An 8,305-nucleotide genomic window follows, 5' to 3' on the forward strand; every position below is an offset into this window, starting at 1 on the left:
CACTCACCCCTCTGTTTGAAAACATACATGGCCTCCCCAGGAAGGGAGTCCAACTCCTTCCTGCTCATTATGTGGGTCTCCACCCAATGATACAATACACTATGACAAAATGATCACCCACATATTCTCTAGAAAACTGCCTCAGGTGCTCCCTGTCCTGAATGGCCCCCCATCCAGCACTCTAAACCTGTAACCTTTCCTTGTCACATTGTCAATAGAGCTTTCCCAACATTGTAGTTTCAACCACATACCTGCCAATCCTCAGTGTTTATCTGCTCACTCCCCCAACCCTACCCCAGTTATATGGACCATCCAACCCACTTTTCCCACCTTAACTCCCCATCAAATATGACAGGGCTGTAGTGATACTATTGGTTTGGGTGGTGCAAGTTCTTATCTTACTTTTAAAAGTATTTTATTTTTCTATTTTTAAAGGATACAGACCCTTAATTTTGTTGCTCACACAAGCCTCATTGTCTTTATTTCTAGTGAGCATTTTGGATTCTGATGATTGGTTGATGTTAAGTTTTCAGTGCTATTATCCATAATTGGCATTTTCAATACTTTACCTTTAATGTTTTTGGTGTGCAGGGCAAAACTGAACTGGAAGCCTGCTATGAAATATCATTTTAAACCATAAATCTTTAACACATGGACTTGAGAGACACTTTTCATTTTATCCTCAGAAATATTGAAGAAATATTCAATCAGAGAATAAATCATCCATGACACTTTTTTTTTTTTGGATTTCATAGTGTATAATCTTAAACATGATAAACTTTGAACTAAATCAACCATCCTCTTCAGTAGAGAAAATATTGAAATGCAAAGGATACACAGTTGTAAGAAAAACGTATATTTAAATTCCCATAATTCAGATCCTTACGTGCAATCTTGGAAAAAATCACATAACTTCTCCAAACTACAATTTCCTTATCCTTAAAATGGGACAATAATAATTCTTGGATTATAGTGGGATTGAAATGATAAAACGTATTTTAACAAATGTAGTGAAGCAAAACTGATATACCATTAACTGCATATCTTTGAAGGGCACAATTTATTAGTTTGGGCATATGCATATACTCATGAAACCATCACCAAAATAATGATGATAAGCATATACAACCCCAAACTGTTTCCTTGTGCCCCTTTATAGTCTCTCTACGCTGCAAGCAGGGCTACCACTGATTTTCTTTCTGTCAACACATATTAGTTTGTGGTTTCTAACACTTTATATATAAATCGAATCGTACAGCACTTACCATTTTTTTGTGTGTGGTTTGGATTGTTTAACTTGACCTAATTATTTGAGATTTTTCCAGTTTATTGTGTTTCTCAATGGCTCACTCATTTTTATTTCTAATTATTATTTCACTGTTTACATATATCACATTTTGTCTATCCATTCTCCTCTTGACCATTTGCCTTGTTTCCAGCTTTTATCTATGAAGAAAAGAACTGTTAAAAACATTTATAGGAAACAGACTTGGCCCAGTGGTTAGGGCGTCCGTCTACCACATGGGAGGTCCACAGTTCAAACTCCCGGCCTCCTTGACCCGTGTGGAGCTGGCCCATGCGCAGTGCTGATGCCCGCAAGGAGTGCCGTGCCACACAGGGGTGTCCCCCGCGTAGGGGAGCCCCACGCGCCAGGAGTGCACCCGTAAGGAGAGCCGCCCAGCGCGAAAGAAAGTGCAGCCTGCCCAGGAATGGTGCTGCCCACACTTCCAGTGCCGTTGACGACAACAGAAGCGGACAAAGAAACAAGACGCAGCAAATAGACACAGAGAACAGACAACGGGGGGGGGGGGGGGCGGGAATTAAATAAATAAATAAATCTTAAAAAAAATTTATATACTATGGGCATATGATTTTTTCTTCTTAGTAAAAGGAAAAAGAATATGCTTAACATTTTTAAGAAATAAGACAATTTAAATTAAAATGCATACATTATTAAAAAGTAGATTCTAAATGTATGCTGTTATTATGTTTAGAAACATGATTATTTAGAATGGGCAATGTAGCAGTTTGATATGGTTATGAATTCTAAAAATAGATATTGGTTTATGTTTGTAATCTGGTCTGTACCTGGGCATGATTAAGTTATGATTAGGGCTTTGATTGGGCCACATCATTAGGGTGTTGAGTCCCCACTCTTTGGTGGGAGAGGACTCACAGATAAAAGGCATGGTAAAGGACAGAGCTGAGGGTTTTTTATGTTGGAGTTTTGATGTAGGAGTTTGATGCTGAAGCCTTAACCTGGAGCCCTGGGAAGTAAGCTCACAGAGGAAATAGAAGCAAGCCCCAGGAGGAGAGGAACCCTCATCCCAGGAAGAAGCAAGCCCTGGAGAGAGAGGAACTCTGAACCTAGAGAGAAGCAAGACCCTGGAAAAAAGGAACCCAGGAAACCTGAACCCTTGTAGATGTTGGCAGCCCTCTTGCTCCAACACATGAAAATAGACTTTTTGAGGGAAGTCACTTATGCTTATGGCCTATTATCTGTAAGCTCCTACCCCAAATAAATACCCTTTATAAAAACCAACCAATTTCTGGTATTTTGCATCAGCACCCCTTTGGCTGACTAATACAGACAATGTGTTATCATTAAAGATATTCTATTCAAATTTATCAAGAAGTAAATTACTATATCAAGGTGAATATATTTTAGTACATGATGTTCAAAAAACCTTGAAAAAGATTTGAAAGTCTTAGACAAAAAAATTGCATCAGCCAGATTCTTGACTACAAGAACATTTTTATACAAGAAGTACCAACAAATTGTGAGGAAACATGAATATATATGCAATGAATAAACTTATTGTGATGTTTGAAGCTGGGTTTCCCAGAAAAATATCCTATTCTTAAAGCTAATTCATTCCTGTGCAGTACACCTATTGTAGGTGGGATCTTTTGATCCGATATAGTTAAGGGAACTTCCCTTTGAGTAGATCACTTCAGTAGGGTGTGACCCAGGTGAGTCTTAGTCCTCTTCCTAGTATCCTTTATAAATGGAGGAATAAAGAGCCACGGACACAAAAAAAAAATCTCCAGAGACAGAGTGGAACTCACATAGCAAAGAGAATGCCACAAAGGCAAGAAACTGATAACAATGCAGCCCAGAGGAGAAGGAAGAGGCTGACAAAGTTGCCATTTTGCCTTGCCATGTGATGAGTCCAAGTTTGCCAGCATCCAACATTTGGAGACAGAGCTTAGCCTGATGCCTTGATTTGGACATTTTTCTCAGCTTCTATACTGTAAGTGTTTAACCTACTAAATCCCATATGGAGGTCACCTAATTTCTGATATATTACATTGACATCCTTTAGAGAGCTAAAACAGAAATTGGCACCAGGAGGGTTGGGTGCATGCTGCTATGCAAATACCCAAAAATGCTGGAATGGTGTTAAAAATGGGTAGGGGTAGGTTCTGGAAGAAATGTGGGTCATTTGATAGTAAAGTTCTAGATTACTTTGAAGAGACTGTTGATAGAAAAATATGGATGCTAAAAATACTTCTGATGTAGACATAGAAAGAAATGATGAATGTGCCATTGAAAACTGGAAGGAAGGTAATTCTTTCTATAAGGGATAGAGAACTTGGCAAAATTGAGTCCCCATGTTAGATGGAAAGCAGAATATTAAAGTTTGCATTAGGTGGCTGAGGGAATTCCCAAAGTAAATATGGAACACAGGCCTGGGTTTCCCTTGCAGTTTAATAGCAAAATGAGAGAGGAAAGAGAGAAGCTGAGAACTGAACTCCTGGGAACAAGAAACCAGAAATTGATGGTTTAGGAAATTCTGAGCTTCTGGAAAGCAAATCCCCAGAGAATAATGTCACATGTGGGGACCTAACTGAACTTGGAACCAGCCAGACCTTTTGGTATAAGTCAGGATTGGAAATACTGTTATCCAGAAACGGTTTGTGGAAAGTCTTACTGTCTGATGACTTGAACCCCTATTTCCTGCATGAAAAATCTACAAGTTTTTCTACAAGATCTGTATGGATGGAAACACTGCCAGCCTGGACTAAAAGGAACAGAAAAGGGAGAGATTGAAAGAAAGGTAGAACTGTGGAAACTGAGGTCTGGATTAAAAACATCTTTTCTAACAAAGAGAACTGACCTACCTATGTGTGAGGAAGGGGAGACTACGCCCTGTGGCTTGGAGAGGGTGGGTCTTCTGCCACATTATTCAGGAAGTATGCAGCCCTACCAGGTTTCTGAGAAGATAAGGCACATTCCCAGGGTATTGGGAAGTGTGACCCCACCCCACTGTGCTGCTAAGGAGGTTGAAGGTGTTGTTGTCACCCTAGTGTTCTTAGACCGTAAGGCCTGGAGATCAACCACCACCCAAATACTTGATAAGGGTGGATCTGAGAAGGATAGCAACTTCTTCTTTTATAAGTTTCACAGGTCCACAGCCTAAGGGGAAGTTTTGTCTCAAGACAGGCATGACTATAACTGATTTTAATGAGATTTTGTACTTAATACTGTTCATGAAATGATTTAAGTTTTTTGAAATATTGTGATGGAGTGAATATATTTCGCATATGGAAACACAGTATATTTTGGGGGTTCAGAGGGTAGAATGTATTGGTTTGAGTTTTTTGTGAACCCCAGAAAATTATGCTCTTAAATTGAACTTATTGTGAACCTTTAATTAGATTAAAGCCATTTGATTAGATTGTGCCTGTATCATATAGCCCAGGGTGGGTTTTAATCCTCTTACTGGAGTCCTTTATAAAAGGAGGAATAAAAAGCCACAGACACAGAAAAAAGCCTCAGAGACAGAGAGGAACCCACTAAGCAGAGACAACAGCACGAGAGCAAGAAGATGAGAGCAATGTGGCGTGGGGGGAGAAAGCAGAGACTGGCAGAGCCGCCATATACCTTGCCACATGGCAGAAATTCAGGATCACCAGCTGCCAACCTTCTGGGAGCTAATAAATCCCATTGTAGAAGCCACCTCATTTCTGGTACATTGTACCGGCAAACTATAGCAAACTAAAACACTTACCTAGGTAGTGTCATACATGAGAATTATCATTCTGGTTCTCAGAAGAAAGCATGGACTTCATCTTCTTACATTACAATATGGGCTCCCCAAGACCCTGCTAACATATTATCTCAGCATTCTGATTTATGAAAAAGAAAAGTCAATATGAGTCCATTTCTCTTTAAAATAATTAAAATAAAGAAATTGCGTTTTTCAGAAAAACCAGGATTAAATAAAATAGATTGAAATGGAAACACGGAAAAAAAGGATGAAAACTTTTCATATTTTCCTTGCAGTTTAAGAGTGGTCTTGGATCAATTTTTCCCTTAATTACATGCATTCTCCTTTTTAGAAACAAGATTTTGTTACGCCTATCAAAAAGGAAAGCACTAAATGGCAGTTAAGAGGGAAGGAAAAAAGATAGTAAGATAATCTTCTAATCATCACATCATCTGCACATTGGGCTAATTCAAAATAGTGGAACTAGCCCCTGATTCCTAGGTATCGTGCCTGTTTTAAAATGATTGTTTGAAGGAACGGCAGTGGCATGTTTACAGTGTCTCAAATTTTATTTTACAAAGGTAGAGTAATTCGGTGCACAATTTTAATCAATTGCCTTATAAACTTTAAAATATTCTGAATAAGTCTTTAGATAATTTGAAATTTAAAATGTTGCTGCTTAATTTAAATGATAAAAGATAAAAGAGGTAATACCCTGACATTTAGAGCATATAACATGTTAGCAGTATTCAAATGTGATGAACAGGAGGAAACAGAAACTAAGTGAAAAGAAAGATTTTTGGAATGTATATTGTATGTACAAATAAACTTATACAAAAGAAAGAGAAAACCATACACAGAAAAATAGTGACAATGTTGAACTTATAAAAAATGGATGAACAATTTTTAGATTGCAATTTTTACTGTTTAAATCCTTATGTCAAAGAATTATTTACTTAGAAAGAAACTTTATTTAGAACAGAACCTAGAATAGGTATAATTTTCCATTTCCCCTGAGGCTGATATTTTAGTAAGAAGTACTGCAGAAAAATGAAAAAATAAAGGCCCTTTTGGGGGCTGAAAAATTTGAGTTTGGATCTTTGAGCTAGTGCGTACCCTTGGAAGTAATGAACTCTCCTGAATATTTATTTTTTGACAAATATAAAATTATAATAATGCATAAAATCTAATTTGTTGTGAAGATTAGAGAAAATATAAAGAAAACAGTATAATATGTGGCACATATGTGATATATACTATTCTGATTTTTCAGTCATATTTATCATTTCTAGAAAAAGGCAAAAATATTTCTAAATAAATATGTATTCTTCTAGTCAGTTTGTAAAATCTTTCAATGCAGTGACTTAAAAAAATATATTCAGAGTCTTTAAGTTGGACAGGTGAACTTAGTTGGAATATTAAAACTAAAGAGACCAAGTGGGTGATACAGGTATTTGTTCTTTCTCCAAATTATAAATGAATAAAATTAAGTTGGGAAAGATTAAAAGGCAATTAAATGTAATGTCTTTTTTTCCTCTAAATATTAGGGAGCAAATACCAAGAGGTTATCAAGCCAAACACTGGCATTTCAGAGATTAAGAAACTGAAGATGAGAGTTTTGGGTTGACTTTGTTAAGGTCGTTCAGCATATTGCTAGCAGATCATTGATATACTGGTGAAGAGTTCCGTGACTTTTAGTTTCCTAGAGCAGCTTTAACAATCTACCACAAACTGTGCGGCTTAAAACAACAGAAATTTATTGTTGCATAGTTCTAGAGACTGTAAGTCTGAAGTAAAGGTGCTGGCCTGGCCATGTTTCCTCTGAAATCTGTAGAGAATAGGGAAGAACCTATCCCATGGGTTTCTCCTGGTTTCTAGCAGGGACTGCCTGGCAATCCGTGGCTCTCTCTCCCGCAGTTGTCATGTGGTATTCTCCCTTCAGCCATCTCACTGTGTCCAATTCTGTCATTCTCTTACTAGTCATATTGGATTAAGGGTTTACCCTACTCAAGTATGATCTTATTTTAACTTGCCTAATTTCTTCTGAAGTAACCTTATTTCCAAATAAGGTCACCTTCTGAGGTACACGGGCCTAGGGTTTCAACATATCTCTTCGGAACACAATTCAATCCATAATAGTGCCCATCTATTCAATTTTTTATTCACAGTTTGATGCCATCACCACCTTTATATCATTTCACCAGATTCTCAAAAAAAGCACTGTCACATCTTTTAGCTGAATTACTTCTAATTTATGTCAATTATTCTTATTATTCACCCAAAAGTAAAACTCTTTAATGTTTAAAGCTTTCACTGAGAAATTTTGAAATCTCCACTTCCTATTGTAATGCATTGTCTTGTTATAGATTAAAAGCTTGTAACAAAACATTACATTTCAACCTACCATCAACAGAGATGATTTTCTCACTTCAATCCAAGTGTATTAGTGGAGGCTTAACTCCTGTGGGGCCTGCTCATGGCCCACGCAGTACAGATGGGTTCTTGCTGAGCTTGTTAGTGAACAAGAGATAGAATGAATGGTAGTAGACAGTAAGGGCCCATGTGCTGGAAATCCCTGAAGTTGATTGCTATTATTCTTACTGATGTGATTCTGTCCTACGGATTTCTCATGTGTGAAATAGGGGTTATCATTCTGTCTTCCCAGTGTTGTTTTGATGATTCTATATGATCTTTTGGTCTAGTAAAAGAGGTACAATAGAGCAAATTCTTCATAAATATTATTTCTCTTTGCCTTCTGTTGCAAAAATCAATGAGCTGGGTTGTGGGAAGATGATTGAGTCCAGGAATACTGTGCAACTTCCAGGGAGGACCAGGAGGAAGAGCCTGGTAAATTGTGATAAGTACCCGTCAATTTCACCCTTCCTGCAGTGGCTACCACTCCCTTCCCCCAGCCTCCTGCCCAGCAGCAGTGGGGACTGGGGCTCCATCTCCTAGTGAAGCTTGCTTCTACTAGGGTAGGTCATAAAGACCTAGTCTTCCAAATTCTCACAGTACTCTTGCTAGCCCCTCCCCCTCTCCTCAAAATGCAGTGTGGGACCAACTTGCAGTCCTCTGGTAGGTCCCAGGTCCTGCTCAGAGGGAGCACATTGGCCCATGTGCACATACTGGGGTGATGTAGGTCAATGCCAATCTATCAGGTGAAAGTCTGAGAGACTGAGCTGGGAGATGTGTCTCAGTCTTCTCACCTAGAGTTTGTCATGAGAACAGAGTGATGTCTTGCTGACAGTGTAAGAAACAATTCAGTTACAGCAGTCTGGGGCACAGGACTCCCTCAAGACTGTAACCAGAGG

The 8,305-nt window shown here is 38.3% G+C and overlaps 1 long non-coding RNA gene across 1 annotated transcript; it reads right to left on the bottom strand.

The window, feature by feature from the left end:
• Positions 1–1,284: 1,284 nt before the first annotated feature.
• On the bottom strand, positions 1,285–7,872 carry LOC131278280 (uncharacterized). Its single transcript, XR_009185600.1, has 3 exons — positions 7,399–7,872; positions 5,016–5,133; positions 1,285–1,446 (listed from the first exon to the last, which is right to left on the bottom strand). It is a non-coding gene; the product is annotated as an uncharacterized lncRNA (long non-coding RNA).
• Between the last annotated feature and the right edge of the window lie 433 nt (positions 7,873–8,305).

This window comes from Dasypus novemcinctus, chromosome 4, assembly GCF_030445035.2.
Source record: "Dasypus novemcinctus isolate mDasNov1 chromosome 4, mDasNov1.1.hap2, whole genome shotgun sequence".
NCBI classification, from domain to species: domain Eukaryota; kingdom Metazoa; phylum Chordata; class Mammalia; order Cingulata; family Dasypodidae; genus Dasypus; species Dasypus novemcinctus.